The 18,726-nt window shown below is 36.5% G+C and overlaps 1 long non-coding RNA gene across 1 annotated transcript in view; it reads left to right on the top strand.

Annotated features, from left to right (window-relative positions):
- The first annotated feature begins 6,853 nt into the window (after positions 1–6,853).
- LOC134790208 (uncharacterized) overlaps positions 6,854–18,726 on the top strand; it is a 488,662-nt gene continuing 476,789 nt past the window's right edge. The window contains exon 1 of the long non-coding RNA XR_010144163.1: positions 6,854–6,915. This is a non-coding gene — a long non-coding RNA (uncharacterized LOC134790208). The remainder of the gene's footprint in view (positions 6,916–18,726) is intronic.

Raw genomic sequence — 18,726 nt, 5'->3', positions numbered from 1 at the left:
CTCGCATCACTGCACAACTCTTAAAGATAGACACCGTAGCGTCGTTACATCTCTCGCATCGAGTAATGATCCCTATGACATTTCCTTCACGTTTCATTTGGTTGGTCTTAATTTTAAAAAACAATGTTTGTTTATTTGTAAAAAAACTAATAACAAATGCTCTCGTCTCTGCCTCGTAAAATAAGCATTGTTCATAGGTTTTATTACTTTTTAAATCTAGTTAGGCATCGAAATCTGTGGTTGTTCGGGCCCACCGTACCGTAGGTATACGTTCCTTGCCGCATGGTGTTGGAAAGTAATTAAATGTTCTCGGGTGAGCCAGTGTACTAAGACCTCGAGACATGGGATATATAATTACTATGCTGTATTAAACATACTGGTTCAACTAAGCCTTCGACCAGGCTGTGTTTGAGGAACGGTTGGAATTACACCCACAATGGGTACATAGTTGAATAGGAAATTTAACAGGACAATTCCGACGTGCATCTCTGGAAACGACGCTGCTACCTTAGTCAGTCCAGTGTTGGCCGAAAGTTAATGCGAATTGAAAATGTTGGCCATTAACCATTATAAATTGAACCTTAAACCGTAACGAACGATTACAGTTTACGATTCAATTTATAATGGTTAATGGCCAGCATTTTCAATTTGCATTAACTTTCGGCCAACACTGAGTCAGTCTTAGTTGGCTCATGTCTATATTATACATCTATAATGCTATTCTAGCGTATATCCGCGGAACAACACCGACTTAATGACGTAGTCAGTTAATACCTATAGTTTGCAGTGTTCCAAACACACTAATGAACCCGCTGCCAAAAAGCCGCTCCCATACAATAGAAGTTACCCTCTCATTTTAAAACGACGTAACTACTGAAATTACAGGAAAACTTTGCATTTAACATTTATGTAACGTATATCTATGCTTGGTATTAATTTTCGTTGCTAGAAATTGTAATAAAACAAGTGCGAGTCGGACTCGCCCATGAAGGGTTCCGTAGCAGCAAGTAACATAATAAAATTGCGGTTTACGATTTATGACGTATTAAAAATAATACTACTTACTAGATCTCGTTCAAACCAATTTTCGGTGGAAGTTTGCATGGTAATGTACATCATAATATTATATTTTTTAATCATTTATTTACATACAATATATATACAGTGGTACTACTAAACTAAATTAATAACTAGCTTAAATCTAAAATAGGCCCTTGAGGCATTGTACTTTGGATAATATTATATTAAAAATTTTACTTAATTAAAAATCTTCATAGAGACGTTAAAAAGGTTTTTTTTTTTAATGAATGATGATGATAACACATTTATTACGTTAAATAATACAATTTTAAGCTTATTTCAATACAGTTGTGTGGTAGCAAGAAGAGAAATCTAATCTTCAAGGATGGGTATTCCACAGCCGTCTTCAGATCCAAATCTTTCTATCCTTCTTCTCGTTCCTCTAATTCTTAGAGAGACAGCTCTGATGATTGATATTTGTATTTTGACTTTGATCCAGTTGATTATTTGTGAGTATGGTTTCGACCATTTTTCATGGAGCTTAAGGGATGTTCTTTTTATGAAGGATTCATATTCCGTTCCAACAGCGCCATCACAGGAGACCACAAGAGGAGTGAATGAGGCTCTGAAATCTTCTGCAGCCAGGTCGTATTTGCGATGTTTTTCGCGAGCGTGTATTTGGGCAATCGTGGGCCATGTGAGTAGATACTTGTACATATTTTATTTAGTTTTATCATTCTCTTATTTTAGAAGTTACAGGAGGGGACACACATTTTACCACTTTGGAAGTGTCTCTCGCGCAAACTATTCAGTTTAGAAAAAAATGATATTAGAAACCTCAATATCATTTTTAAAGACCTATCCATAGATACCCCACACGTATGGGTTTGATGAAAAAAAAAATTGTTGAGTTTCAGTTCTAAATATGTATTGTTTTTTTTCTATTTTTGTGTGAAAATCTTAATGCTGTTCAAAGCATATTATACATCTACTTACCAAGTTTCAACAGTATAGTTCTTGTAGTTTCGGAAAAAAGTGGCTGTGACATACACGGACAGACAGACAGACAGACAGACAGACACGACGAATCCATAAGGGTTCCGTTTTTTGCCATTTGGCTACGGAATCCTAAAAACCGCCCACGTGCGAATCGGACTCGAGCAGGAAGGGTTCCGTACCATAACCCAAAAAACGACATAAAATCACGTTTGTTGTATGGGAGACCCACTAAAATATTTATTTTAATTTGTTTTTAGTATTTGTTGTTATAGCGGGAACAGAAATACATCATCTGTGAAAATTTCAACTGTCTAGCTATCACGGCTCATGAGTTACAGCCTGGTGACAGACATACAGACGGACGGACCGACGGACAGCGGAGTCTTAGTAATAGGGTCCCGTTTTTACACTTTGGGTACGGAACCCTAAAAATAAATAAATGTTACCACAGAATAAATAATAGTATTACATAGGTACAGAAGACTCACTCTCTAACAAAACGCGTCTGTTACGATCAGCACAGATATGGCCGCTAGGTGGCGACAGCGCCACGCGCGGCTTATGGCTTTCCCCAAAATTAGGGCGGAACGGATGTACTTTTAGCTACCTGTAGCAAAGCGACGAAATCGCGGAGTGAGCCACGCCTGATGTTACTTGAATGTTTATGTCAAATTTCATGTTATTTCAAAATGTCGTTTTAGTATGAGAGCGTAACTTAAATGTATGGCGGCGGCTAAGTTCGTGTGCCTCTTAAAATATAGGGTACCTTACCTACTGATAAATGCAACGAAAGCGGCTCCTACTATTCTTTATCCAAATTGATTAGGAAAGTGTAGTTACATTACCTAATTATACTGCTCTTTATATATTTTTCTTCTCAAGTTAGGTATTTTATACTATGAATATAAAAGTAAAATATTAAAACACAAAACAATAAAAAAAAAAACATATAAGTAAACACATTATAAAACCCTAACCTAGAGTGCCGCCAGCAGCGGGACAAGGCCCAAGCTGCCGGTGGTCAGGGCTGCAGAGAGGGGAACCGGCGGACTATCCGCGCCGTGTCTAAGATCACCGCCTTCTGCATCTGACCCTTGATCCAACCACCTAGCGAGAGTTAGGTATACTGTATTATTATTATCACAATTTTATCTCTGTCGTTGCTTGGGAGCTAAAAGTTTATGAATATGTACTCTCGTTGGACCAAAACAAATTCCGGCTCTTAATTTTATGCATTAATATTTTTACGTAGGTATAAGTATTTTTATTTCTTTCCCAAAATTATAGAAGTAAGGTTGGAGCCAATACATATCTGTATACTAAGTAGGTACGTGGAACCAATTAGTATTTGGTTCTGAACTCACATGTCTGAACCAAAATAATTTTTCAAATTGTCTGCATTACAAAATGTAGGACCTGGCGGCCGGTTTTTTGAATTATGAGCGCTCGATTTCGTCACTCGAAAAAATGTGGAAAACGGCAAATCTTGTGGTATTGATCACTCGGTATCAATTCTATTAGTAGAATTCAAATCCCTAGTAGAGCGCTCAAAATTCAAAAGTCGGGCCCCTACTAGTAAATCTAATGAACTTTTCTACAACTAAGCGTGAAAGATAAGATAAGCTTTCCTAGGATAACATAAAGAGTTCTGATAACTCCGAGCATATTTCCCTGGCCGTCTTAATTTCCTCGAGGGACGCTCGTGAAGCGACGGAAGCATATTTTTCATTTAACTGCTAAGCCCGCATCTTATTTTTACTGCTCCATATGTAGCATGGCGAGTAAAAAGTTTACCGTGGAATAAATTATACAATTTTTTGGTTTGCTGAAAAATGCGGTGGTATAAAAGAGTATAATATTATACATTTTTTTGGTTTGCAGAAAAATGCGGTGGTATAAAAGAGTGTAACGCAATATGTAGAGATAAGCAAAAATTCACAGATTTCGTGCCTCACATGACTATCGAGCACATTGGAAATGAATCTACGGAATTCGAAAAAATATTGTCGCTGAGCGACGAGAAAGTCTGGATAAGGAAAAAGTTACAAAATAAAACTACAACGTTGAATGATAATTATTTTATTCTTAGATTAACACAAGTATCCTGGACATAACGCATGTGAACAAACAAATTGCAAAATTTCCACACGCGTATCAAAGTTTGAATAATTGTCGCCGTGGCGCATAAGTATAGGTACATATTTCATTTTTCGATTAATAAGCAGGATATATTAATGTTCAAAGTACAAGAAAATTATTACACGGCAAATCCGTAGTCAACTCGAGAAGTGGTAGCCACATCGCCGTTATCGTCACTCGAGTCTTGATCGGCAGCGGCCCATTTGCTGCAAGATATGAAATTTTCTTGACAGCAGTTTGACGCGACGAGAGATGACCATAACAGCGTTTGTCTATGTTGCACCAAACCTGAGTTCCAATAGGTACTACCAGGGTTCAGCATCAGCTATCTTCGGTAATGCTCTACCATGTGATCATCATGACGAATCGGATGTCCAAAACAGCGCGTGCCTACGTTGCACCAAACCTGAGTTCCGCTAGGTACAACCAGGGTTCAGCATCAGCTCTATCTTGGGTACTACTCTCCTAAGTGCTCATCAAGACGAGTCGGATGACCAAAACAGCGTGTGCCTATGTTGCAACAAACCTGAGTTCCTTTAGGTACAGCCAGGGTTCAGCATCAGCTCTATCTTGGGTACTACTCTCCTAAGTGCTCATCGAGACGAGTCCGATGACCAAAACAGCATGTGCTTATGTTGTATTAAACCCGAGCTCCACTAGGTACTGCCAGGGTTCAGCATCAGCTATCTGCTAGCAGCCGCCAGCAACATGCTGTGGAAAGACCATTTCGTGGCACTTTTTCTTTTTTATGTTTCTCTGTATAAGTTTTTATTTTGTGTTTGTGCTCACGAATAAAATTATTTCTATTTCTACCTCTACCTCTACCTCTACCTCTACCTCTACCTCTACCTCTACCTCTACCTCTACCTCTACCTCTACCTCTACCTCTACCTCTACCTCTACCTCTACCTCTACCTCTACCTCTACCTCTACCTCTACCTCTACCTCTACCTCTACCTCTACCTCTACCTCTACCTCTACCTCTACCTCTACCTCTACCTCTACCTCTACCTCTACCTCTACCTCTACCTCTACCTCTACCTCTACCTCTACCTCTACCTCTACCTCTACCTCTACCTCTACCTCTACCTCTACCTCTACCTCTACCTCTACCTCTACCTCTACCTCTACCTCTACCTCTACCTCTACCTCTACCTCTACCTCTACCTCTACCTCTACCTCTACCTCTACCTCTACCTCTACCTCTACCTCTACCTCTACCTCTACCTCTACCTCTACCTCTACCTCTACCTCTACCTCTACCTCTACCTCTACCTCTACCTCTACCTCTACCTCTACCTCTACCTCTACCTCTACCTCTACCTCTACCTCTACCTCTACCTCTACCTCTACCTCTACCTCTACCTCTACCTCTACCTCTACCTCTACCTCTACCTCTACCTCTACCTCTACCTCTACCTCTACCTCTACCTCTACCTCTACCTCTACCTCTACCTCTACCTCTACCTCTACCTCTACCTCTACCTCTACCTCTACCTCTACCTCTACCTCTACCTCTACCTCTACCTCTACCTCTACCTCTACCTCTACCTCTACCTCTACCTCTACCTCTACCTCTACCTCTACCTCTACCTCTACCTCTACCTCTACCTCTACCTCTACCTCTACCTCTACCTCTACCTCTACCTCTACCTCTACCTCTACCTCTACCTCTACCTCTACCTCTACCTCTACCTCTACCTCTACCTCTACCTCTACCTCTACCTCTACCTCTACCTCTACCTCTACCTCTACCTCTACCTCTACCTCTACCTCTACCTCTACCTCTACCTCTACCTCTACCTCTACCTCTACCTCTACCTCTACCTCTACCTCTACCTCTACCTCTACCTCTACCTCTACCTCTACCTCTACCTCTACCTCTACCTCTACCTCTACCTCTACCTCTACCTCTACCTCTACCTCTACCTCTACCTCTACCTCTACCTCTACCTCTACCTCTACCTCTACCTCTACCTCTACCTCTACCTCTACCTCTACCTCTACCTCTACCTCTACCTCTACCTCTACCTCTACCTCTACCTCTACCTCTACCTCTACCTCTACCTCTACCTCTACCTCTACCTCTACCTCTACCTCTACCTCTACCTCTACCTCTACCTCTACCTCTACCTCTACCTCTACCTCTACCTCTACCTCTACCTCTACCTCTACCTCTACCTCTACCTCTACCTCTACCTCTACCTCTACCTCTACCTCTACCTCTACCTCTACCTCTACCTCTACCTCTACCTCTACCTCTACCTCTACCTCTACCTCTACCTCTACCTCTACCTCTACCTCTACCTCTACCTCTACCTCTACCTCTACCTCTACCTCTACCTCTACCTCTACCTCTACCTCTACCTCTACCTCTACCTCTACCTCTACCTCTACCTCTACCTCTACCTCTACCTCTACCTCTACCTCACCCATGTAGGCCTAGCAACAAGCTCTTATGAATCGTAATTAATCTTAATCTAATTATCAGAGCAATTTATTGATGTTAGTATTATTCCATAATAAAATTGGATTATTATACATATCAAATTTAACACTAAAAATTTCACAAAAGGATCGTCAAACATTAAAAAGATTGTATAAAAAAATACTAGTCTAGAATTTCATCGGAATATCCATTTCCTCATCAATAATCAAATATACCTAATAAATAAATAATCATTTCGAATAACAATTAATCCCACGTTGTAATATCATTCATGTAGTCTTGTGTGGTATAATAAGCTTTAGAAATAAGTTTACGCTTTACAGAATTCTTAAATTTATTAATAGATAATTCAGTAATATGGTTTGGAAGTTTATTATAAAATCTTACACAATTACCCATGAATGATTTTTTAATTTTATGGAGCCGAGTGAAGGGCACTGCGAGCTTATGTTTATTTCTAGTATTAATATTATGAATTTCACAATTTTTCCTAAAATTTACAATATTTTTATGTACATACAGAATATTCTCATAAATGTATTGACAGTGCACTGTCATTATGTCAATTTCCTTAAATTTATCTCTAAGTGAGTCTCTATGGTTCATTTTGTATATTGCTCGAATAGCCCTCTTCTGCAGAACAAAAATGGTATTTATCTCTGAAGCACCGCCCCACAGTAAAATACCATATGCCATAATGCTATGGAAGTAACTAAAATATACTAATCGAGCTGTTTTCACATCAGTTAACTGACGGATTTTGCTCACTGCAAAAGCTGCAGAGCTCAGTCTATTCGAAAGAGTAGCAATATGGGGACCCCACTGGAGTTTAGAATCTAAAGTTATACCAAGAAAAACTGTACTATCAACTAATTCCAATTCCTCATCCTTCACAATGACACTTGTTTGCACATGCCTTACGTTACTACTAGTGACAAACTTAATACATTTAGTCTTTTTCTCATTTAACAGTAAATTATTAACATTGAACCAATTTACTACTTTTGAAATAGCATTGTTTACATCATTGTTTGTTTGTTTGTTTGTTTGTTTGAAATAACCAAGTTTCCAATACATGTTAAAAATACCGTTATTTTTAGGTTTTCATCAATAGATTCACTCCACCATGGCAACTTGTTAAGACCAAGAGCATATTTCAGCTTACAAGAGAAAATTCATAAGTTTCTATGAAAAATACCGACGATTTTCTTCAGGATGTCATCATCAGATTATGAAAATTAAATGATGTCAATGAGTCTGAAATCTGAATGTGAATTCTTTAAACAAAAATAATAATTTTCAAATTAATCCACCGGCTACCATCCATCGGCTAGCCTTCGTGAAATTAAGATTTCCATAGTTAAAAAAATACTTTGACAAAATATCCTTCAGAGCTTTAAGTCGTTTAATTAAAGAAGCAATGAAATCTATTAAAAGAAATTAAATCCTATCAACTCCAGACATTCTATTCAATAAAAAAGAGAATAACACTATTCAGGACTCCAAATAGGCAGAATCAGAATAAATTTTATTCAACACCATGCTAGGCTCGCTCACAGTCTTCCTTACTATTTATAAACGTCCACAAATCCCCGGCTAAGTCGGCATAAACTTTTTACAGCAGCTTAAATAATAGTGGGTTTGGGCACAGAATAAATAATGGTACTAGGTTCCTAGTTTGGGCTGAATACTGCTTTTTTGCTATTAGGTTAAATTACACGAAAGGGGCATATTAAACCTAAGCTAATTTATTGCGTGCAAAACATGTCTAGGGCAAAAAATGGTCGGCTCCTTATCATTTGTCACCATGCCTGTCACGTTCTAACAAATATGTAAGTGTGAAAGTGACGCATGACATAACAGGTGATAAAAATGCGACCATGATATCGATTCTGAAAGTAATTTTTTGTCATATCATTCATGCAACTGACGACAGGGGAAACCAAATGAAGCAAGTCATATTTGTAATGCATTTCCGCAATGAAATTATTTCCAAGAAGCAATTTAAGATCGTATTTCGTTAGATTTATGAAATTTCATTTGATTTAAAGTAAGCATGGCATCGGAATCCTAGAGCAGCTGTAGCTGTAGCTGACTGCTGACAGCTATTTCGATTCCTACTAAATAAAATGGTAAATTTTGTTAAATATCAAATGGTGAATATGGAATAAGAAAATCTTGTTTGAAATGTATTTTAATAGTATATCGTAATTGACTAATATGAAATCTTTTTAACAGTATGTTTTACTAACTACACAACTTCGATGTTAACATCATTTTCTATAATCATCCGTAAAAGAAATACGAAACCAATTAAATTTGTAATAGGTACCAGTTGCAGACAGTCGAATAAGAATTTAACGTACCTCATTAAAAAAATAATTGAAGCCTATTATAGCTCTATTGTAAATGAAATCGTGTGAATACTTAAAGAGATTTTGTTATTAAAATTGTAACAGAGCCGAATAATTTTCAAATAGCAATCTCTGAAAGTAAATAACAATCAAATAAAATTTACCTCTTATAATGTATTAAAAGTTTTTAAATTTTATGTGGAATTATTGAAGAACTATTGAGGTTACATATGTAATAAATGTAATTTATGTTAAGCGTTACTATTTTTACCATTTTTACATTTAAGTGAATGTTTAAGTTAAACGGCTATCTAGTCAAGTCGGTTATAAGTTATAACTCTGGCTATACAAGTGGAGCTACTGAGTTAGAATCCAGGGTTCATAGTCAACATGCCAATCTTTTATGCTCCGTAGCGAACAAAATGCAACTGTCACTGTCGCACTAATATGGAAGAGTGATAGAGAAACACAAAGCGTTTCGTTATCGTAGCGCAAACGATTGTCACCATGGCTAGGCACCCTGGTAAGAAAATATGTATTTATTGGTATTACTACCCTAAGTACTAGTACTAGGACTAGGTCGACTTCTGTGTTTAACATTATAGTAAAGTTAAGTGTTTAAAAAAATACAAAAGTTAATAGTTATCTATTGCTTGTTTTCACACACCTAAAATTCATTTGTGGATTTTTGCCTCTATATAATTGCGCTTTATGGACAAATCAACAAACATAAATCAAACCCCAAAAAATAATTTACCCTGCAATTTGTAAACCGTCGAAACCTAACCTCTATTCAAAATCCCTCTTTTCCAATCCTGATTATTTATATGCAAAGAAGGGCTGGAACGATACGGGGTAAATCCATGATATTATCTTCTCTTTTAACCTCTGGCAAAAGGGCTATAACTTATACGCACCGGACGGGTTGCTCCGACATTTAACTGTTTTGGTTCGGCCAAAGCGTAACATAATAAATTATTTGACCAATTGCCCATATGAAGATTGGGTATCTTTTTCATCTTAAATATATATTATGTTATGTTATTGCGAGCTCTAAGGTTCACTCGCCTCGTTTTGATATTGTTTTGTTTAAGATTTCAGCCATAATTTTATTGAATGCAAATGCTCCTCTGTGCTGTGCAAATAACCAAAGCTGCGTAGGTACCTATGTGGTTTGCTGTATCATGACATGAGTACCTTTTTGCGACGCGAAGTGTATAGTCGTATAGTTTAAAATGTCGGGATCCACTTGAGAGATTACCTGCCGATGAATGGCACTGTTATCTTTTGTTAGACCAAACCACTAATTACCTGTGCAAATTGAAATGCAATAACAACAAAAGATTTTAAACAGATAACATATTTACTGCTTGAAGAATAGAGTTAAATTACAATAGTAGGTGCTCGATAAAGGACCACAAAAGCCTTATTGAACTTTTAGTTAAAACTGGGTTAATAAAATAATATAAAATAATACAAAAATAATGTATGATCAATTTTTCACAAAATATTTACCAAATGTTTTTTCATGTAAATATGTGCCTAACTTAAAACATCTACTTACATATTTAGTTCAGACTATCCTTCATTCAAACGCCTTCGCCTTAGAAACTCATGTCGGCGGAAGAATTGCACCTTTTCAATCAATTCAAGCCTAATCCACAGATGACGTATTGAGATCATCTGTACGGTCAAGAATACGAGTATCAAGGAAAAAGGAAAAAATATAATAAAAGGATAGTAACGAAATAAATGATGAATCGTATCTGTGTTAGTAAGCAAAGGTTTATTTGGTAACCCATTATATACCTAAGGTAGTTCAATACATATTAGGTATTAAGCATATAAACCCAATTCCCGTATATTACACTACTTTAAGGGTTCCGTACCTTATAAGGATAAAATAGAAACCCTCATAGGATCACTTGTGTGTCTTACTTATTTTGTAAATGTCTCAATTACAAAATAATATAGTCAAAATCTAATTTTATTGTAGAGCTAGGACCTAACCAACATATAACAAAATGAATTAAGTGTCCCTAGGTGTACCGGAGTAATATGCATAAACGCCAAGGCCACTCCTGACTAACAAAGTTTAAACATTAATCTATTAACAACAATCATTATACCACAACTGAGCTTATTAAATTACTCCCCTAATATCGTAATAGCAGCGGGTTAAGTTAGGAATTGCTGCGTCACATCAACATAGTTTGGAGTTGATTATATTTCGGAGGTTCGGTGCTGGCCTGGCCTGAATCTCGTGTACAACGTTCCAGTAATGGGCCAGCTACTGGCTCGGAATATTAATTCAGGCGTTTGGGGAGTTCGGCTCTTATTTTATTATTTATACAGGTCAATGGCTAGCAATACGGGTAGATAAAATATTTTAAGATTTAGTTAACATTCTTTATTCACGTTTTGTTATTTTGTCTTGTTTATTTAATCTAGAGATCATCAAAACTATCCAGAACGTTATCTAGTCACACCTTATAAAACAAACAGCCGTATTCGAACAATGAGATACGTCAAATACTAGATATTGAAACGATATGGATTGGATATGTCAGTGTCAAACAAGTGTCAAAATTGTCGTTTCTTCAAACAAAAACGTCACTTTTACACTAGTTTGACACTGACATATCTAATCCATATCGTTTCAATATCTAGTATTTGACGTATCTCATTGTTCGAATACGGCTGCAAGTCCCCGCCGCGTCTGTATGTGTGCAGGTATGTTTGCGATAAATGCGGATTTTCATGCGGTTTTCACGTATCAATATATTAATTTTTGAGAAAGGTAAGGTGTATAATTTTTCGAGGTTTTGTGTAACTCGTACGAAGCCGGAGCGGGTCGCTAGTGAACGATAATATACATCAGCAATAACAAAAACTACGTAGGTTTGCAACCTTTATAGTCTTCTTTGACGATAGAGTGACTGGCAATATATTTATTTTGAATTTAGAACAGGCTTTCGCTGCCAGATGGAAAGGATATGTGGGTCGGCATTCTAGAAGAGGCAGCCATCTGTAGGGGATAGTGAGGTAATCATGGACAATAAGTAATTCCAGACGCTAGAATATCTGACGTCGTACACCCCTCCGCGCCCCGCTAATTGACTGGTTCTGATGCTTCGGGCATCTCTAGTGAGTGGACATTAAATTTGTTTTGTCGGCAGGCCGCGCTGGTGTACGAAGTTTAGATTTTTTAAAGATTTTTATGGTTGTTCTTATTTTTTTGCACTAAATATTTATTTATATAGACAATAACGGTAATGTTGATTTGGCTAAGGATTGTTACAATATTGGTACTGCCGACTTTATGACGTCACAGTACTCACAGTTACTACCCCCACCATTTTCGCGCTTGCATCTTAGGTATATTTATGTTCAGGATATTATACTGAATGCATTGCTACAAAATAATTTGAACTTACTCAAAATGCTTAATTTGTATTTATTTTATCTTCAAAAGTCTGCAAAATGAAGTCTTTTTCAGATAAGATCGTTCGCCGAGGCATTTCGCCGCCCGCGCCCAGCCCAGGCACTAATCTCCAGACAACATCTATCAACCTCGAATTGAGGTTGTAATCCTCAGATACGGGTTGTATTTTGGTGATATTCAAAATGACACTCGGATTTAGATCTAAATCTATATAAATACCTATTTTATTTCTTGTTGTTTGTTTATTTTGCTAATTAAATAAATAACTTATCAAATTAAGTACGTAATTTAATGGTATTTTGGCATATGTTTAATCTTTATTGTGTTAATTAGCTAAGTGCACAAATGAAACTCCCCGTAGGTACCTGTCGGTTTTGGCTCACAAATAGTCATACGACAATTAATATTAATTATTATTCCATGACAGACGTATATAATAATATTAATGAAATTCGGCCTTACTAATCTCATATATACAGCAAAGCAAAAAAACTTCGATGGTATATTACTTATAGAATACATTTTTTTTAATGAAAGTGTCTTTAAAGCTTAATATAAATTTAGCTTGTATTTATTTCATTTTATCGTATGGCATACTTTACATGTCACTGCAGTATAAAATTAAAATAATAATCTTGTATATTGACTCGTTTAGTGTAGCAATCACTTTTAAACGTTGTGTATATCATAGACAAAAATATATTTATGTATCGCCGATATTTTTTTTACTGTGCTTTTATCATGACGAAGACATTAGATTAGACGTCCAGCAATTACTATCTATGCAAAATTAAAATGAATGAAATATGATTCAATAGGTACTTAAGACTTCGTTTGAGCGATGTTTTATTTTAAGATTTCTTGTTCAGTATCAGAAAAAAGTGAAATCTTTTCATCCAGAAGGCTTCAAATTTATCTAAAAAGATATTATCCTAAAAATGTTGTCTGAAGAAAAAGAAATGAATAAAAGTGTCGAGTTTTGCCTTCTTACATAATTCAATTGGACCCTCTTCAAGCTGGGAACTTGTTATGTCTTGTTTTAAGCACTTTTAGTAGGTTTTTAGGAAACCTATGTGTGCTAATGACACGTTGAAAGTGGTCATATGTTCGTTAGGATTGAGACTTGAATAGAATTTTAAATTATTTAGGTAGTTTATTCCGCCGCCGCTACTTTTTTCTACACCACGCAACAACATTTATTTAATTTTGAGTGAAATGCTGAAAACTGTTGAATTCTACTTTTCACCATTGCAGCAATATTACTTCAACCTTATTTTAACAAAGTTTTATACATAAATACTTAATGGTTAATTTGTAATATCGATCAACCAATCTTTGTTGTGTGATCTATTTATAATATTAACAATAATTAAATTATCGAATTAAACTTTCGTCTTGTTTGTTAGTCCTTTGCTTTCACCCAATACCCTAGTTCATTTTAGATTCAATGAACTCTCAATAGTTCTTACACCTTGGCGGGTGCTGATGCCTCTGCGTCACAGAAAACCGCCTTAGTCTGTGCTCTGCGTGCATCCCATGACACGGGCAGGCCAGGATCCTCTCGGTGTCCCCTTACCTTTTATTAAAGTATCAAAAGGGCTTCTACTTATTTTATATTAAAGGAAAAATAGAAAAAATCGACGCTTACGGCAGGACTTGCATCCGCGACCGATTGCAGAGGTGCACCATCTGACACTAACTTTTCTAGTACGCTCGCAGACGTATCTGCTTGATCAAAAAATTGGGGCTTCTACTTGTTGGCTTCAGCTCCGCTCACGCCTCCCATGCCGGTTAAAGGATGACTCACGTTAGACCCGGCCGACGCCGGCCGTGTCCGAGCCGGAGCTTCCGGCGCTTACTTTTCTATGACATGACAGGCGATCACGTGATGCTTTCCATAGAAAACGATGCGCCGGAAGCTCCGGTCCGGACACGGCCCGGTCTAACGTGAGTCATCCTTAAGGCATACAATAAAATAGTATGTACTATAATACACAGACTTCACAAAAAATCGAATAAAATTGTTTTAAAAACTGTTGTGTTGGAAATCATATCTTTTTCAATTCCCAGACGTAATATCCATGAATGCCATGTTTTTCGAAAGTACTTTTCATGTCCTCTATATGGGTAACTTTTGTCTGTTCATACATAATCATAAACTCTTGTCGTGTATCAATTGTAGACGTTATTGGTAGAAAATTTATTTTTGTTCTAAAAATAAAATACCGTTTCAAATGTTGATTTAAAAGATTTAACGGCGCGTAAGTTAGGTTTCTGTGAAAATTTCACAGAATGATCAAATAAATTTAATCAAACACGTCCTAATTGAATCTGACATATGCTTCCGAGATTGAAACAGTGTTGGATTAATGGGCTTAAATTAAAACATCGATGTAGCATTAGGCAAATTGATGGCTCGTGCGATAAGCCCTGACGTTTTGACGGCCTATTCCTGGATTAGTTATGTCGTAATGTGATTAGGTTGCTATAAACTGGAATATATATATTATATGCGTAATAAATAGAATTAACTTAAACGATCAAGATAAAATGGATAGCCTTGACCGTGGTCGTAATTACCTACTTAAATTTTACATTCAAAATCAAAGATGATGTTAGGTAACATTGCGCATAAAATGATATTTTGTGAAATTACTCTTATGATAAATACAATAATTACATAACAGATATAATATAGTAAAAATGTGTTAAAAGGCTAACTTATTAAGGGATCTCTTCCAGCTAACCAAATAATTTTAGCATTACTTGCATTGTTAACCACAAAGTTCTTTAATGAATCTCAATTTTAAAACAGCAACTGAAGCATTTTACGATGCACTCCTCACAAGCCACTTGCACACGGCGCTCTTCCATAACACCGTGTTTCTTTGAGCTATGAAACCAGAATGTAACAGCTGCTAGCGTGCTATCCAATTTCATACGACATTGCTTCCGATGTGCAGCTTTAAAATTTAAAATGAACGGTCAAGTATAATAATGTTTAGAAGTATGAAACAGAAGCAAATTCTATAACAAAATTCCCTTGCTTCTTAAATATTTCTTATATTTTAAAGAAAATTACAAAAACTTATTAAATAATAAGAATTCTTTCCATGGTATAACAACAATGTAGTTGTGTGGGCGACAACGCGTATTGCTGCCTTCGTGTTAGGTACCTAAGGTTCCTTAATCTACCAATGGAGCGTCCGCTGAAGTTCGAGAAGTTTCATGATACATCCTCCGACTTGACCAGCTGTGAAGAACGTAGTCACCATGGTCATAAAATACTCATGCTAGCTCTCGGTCAATTCTAGTTAGCTAGTTGTCTAATTTATACGTAATCCTAATATAACCACCATAAGCCGATTCCGGGTTTAATAATGTCATACGAATTTCAATGAGTATCGGCTTATTAACTCGATACAAATGGCAACTGCGATAATTTAACACTGGTTTTAACATTGAAGCTGGGGTTTAATTGGCATTTAGGCGACATGTGACCGCTACGTTCCACACGACCTTTTTATAATTTATCCGAACTAAGAAAAGCGAAAATAAATATTTGATTGGCTCGAGACGAAATTGAATTGACTTAAAAAATAAATCTTGGACTATGTTTAAAGATTACCTAGTTTCAAAAACCTCAAAATTTTAGGTAGTTAAGAAATCATAGTTTTTTGCACATACCTACTTACTTTATCTGTTGGTAAAAAACTAATGAAACCAACTACATATACCTACGTATAGACCCAAAATAGTCTTCTATTTATCCGAATAGGTCCCGTTCAATTTTCCAGCAATATATATCCTCGAATAAAAACAACACTGTTTTTCAAATAGCCGGAACACTTTTGCAGTTCCCATTTTTCACTTTCATGTGACGAGATTTACCATCGACGTGGTCTAAAATAAGAAAAAAAATATTCAAATGTCCGAATTCTCGAAAAGGGTTTGTCCCTAACAAACTCTAGTTCTGGCCGGCTGGGCAACAGTTGCGGAGTGGCTGCAATGTTGCGTAAAATTGCGCTGTGTCATTCACAACGTCTATCAAATGCATCGCATCAAGCCAACCACTATAAAATGTGATTCAGTTCCTTGTTGCTGTTATGAACCTCGAGGTCAAATAATACCAGGAACTCTAAGGAAGAGACAAATAGTATTTTTGAGTAACGCAGTTGCACTCGACCTCGATCTATGTATAAACTGGATAAAACTGTCAGCCGGGTTCGATAAAGCTTTTATTACGTTTTTATAGAAATAGAAAGTATCAGAAAATATAAAAGTAAAAGAGTAATTTACGGCACAAATAATACCATTGAGAAAAAAATACACAAAACAACTTATTTCCAGAAGAAGTTTAAAATGTTGTAAGTACTACTGGAATCAAAGTAGAATAGAATAGAACATCTGCCTGCTGCTGTCTAATACGTTCGATTAACTAGCGCACCGCACACGTACAAACATTAAATTATTTCATGCAACTAAAAAGACCAAAGATTTTTGACCAGAAGTATACCATGTTTACAGTGTATACTTTGTTTATTTGTTTATTTTATTTTACAATTAGCACTAACAGTTAAACCTTACGTACTAATCGGTGTTGTGTTACTTATGTCTAGCATGCAGACAGGTACTTACTTAATTAAGATGGATTAAATTACAATATATTACATGGGAGATAAAATTATTTAGGTACAATTGCAATAAAAAAATTACCATAAATTAAATAAATTACTAATACTAGTGTAGGTACAGCGCTATTTGCGCGATTTAACCTTTGTCAGACCGACGAACAGTGTCGCACCATAAGGGTTCCTTTTACCTTTTTGGTACGGAACCCTAAAAACAACAATAACGGCACCTACATAATATCGAACAAAGTTATATAAATAAATAATCCTTATTTTCAAAACTAGCAGATATTCTTCATTAGTAGTTGTGTAATATTTTCTACCTTTCAGCGCTTTTATTTCTAAGAAAGCTCATCGCGTGGGTCTCTTAGGTACTTTGTCCATCTTTCTTATTAACGTCAGTTGCATGAAAGAAAGTTTCTTTAGCTCGTATACCGTTAGTTTGTAATTTTCTTCGTAAAGAAGGTTTTTCTATTACCACAACATGTACTATGGAGTCGAAGTTAATAAGCTATGTAGTTGTTCCTTTGTGCCTGGATATTCTTAGAAAATTGTAATAGCATGTACACATTGCACACGGTAGAAGAGATGGATAAGGTTTTTGTGGGTTTTTGTTTTTGACGTTATTTATTTATTCGGTTTGTATAGCATGTGCATGGGTACATACTTGAGATCCGTCTTACAGTATCGTGTAAATGACAATGTAATGTGGAAATAGATGCTGTAATTTACTGAACAAAAAATGATTAGGCCCTCCTGTGGCTGAGGCCGGAATCGAACCGGCGTCATCAGCTTACGCGGCTAACGCCCTGGACCTCTAGGCCACCCGGCAACGGCGGCACCCGGGCCAAATTAGGCGCCTTTAACCAACTTTTAAGGATAGGAAATACGTGCTTGCACCTAGTATATGAATCTATATAAAATGCTACTAAATGTATTGTATTGTTTTGTTTTGTATTATATAATCATGAACAACGCAAAAAATATATCTTTTCATGACAATAGAATCACAATTGGACATGAAAAATCAAACTTGAAAGAAAAGCAAATAATGAGTTTGCCAAATTGAAAATATGGAATGTCTACTTATTCGAATTTACTCACACATGCAGGAGGGGCTTTAGAAAAGCTTTTACCAATAAATAGGTGTACCATTTTCTTCTCTATCTAAAAATAAGGCATCACAACATAGGTAATAGGTATGTGTTTTTTACCATTTTATATACTTAAGTTTTACTACTTAGAAACCAATAAAACTTCCTCTTACATAATGCTGCAAAGCAATCGCTCAGCATGAATACAAGTCCATTACTGGTCTTAACTGCCTGTCGACAGGCTTTAGCTATTAGCAAAAATAATTCCAAGAAAAAATAAGGCTAATAAATTGGCAACGTCGGGAATGAAATGAAATCTATTTTAAATATAAATAAGTAGATATTTACAGCCAGTACAACATCGTAACATTGCGAAGTCCGTTTAAGTACCATAAAGATTCGATACGGTAGGTGTCGCTAGGGCCTCCCTGAGGCTCATATGGTGGAAATATTCGCTATTCTCGGGTTTGGTCTAGCTTAGTTTGCAGAGTATGGTGATGACTAGTGATCCAGTGTCGCGGGTTCTAGCCCCGCCTAAGACGTTGAATTGTTCCACTTTTAATTTATTTCTAAGCTTAATATCATCGTTTGCAGA

Source organism: Cydia splendana, chromosome 1 (assembly GCF_910591565.1).
Source record: "Cydia splendana chromosome 1, ilCydSple1.2, whole genome shotgun sequence".
NCBI classification, from domain to species: Eukaryota; Metazoa; Arthropoda; class Insecta; order Lepidoptera; family Tortricidae; genus Cydia; species Cydia splendana.
Note: the sequence above shows the minus strand (reverse complement) of the source record. Positions and strands in the feature narration are given on the sequence as shown.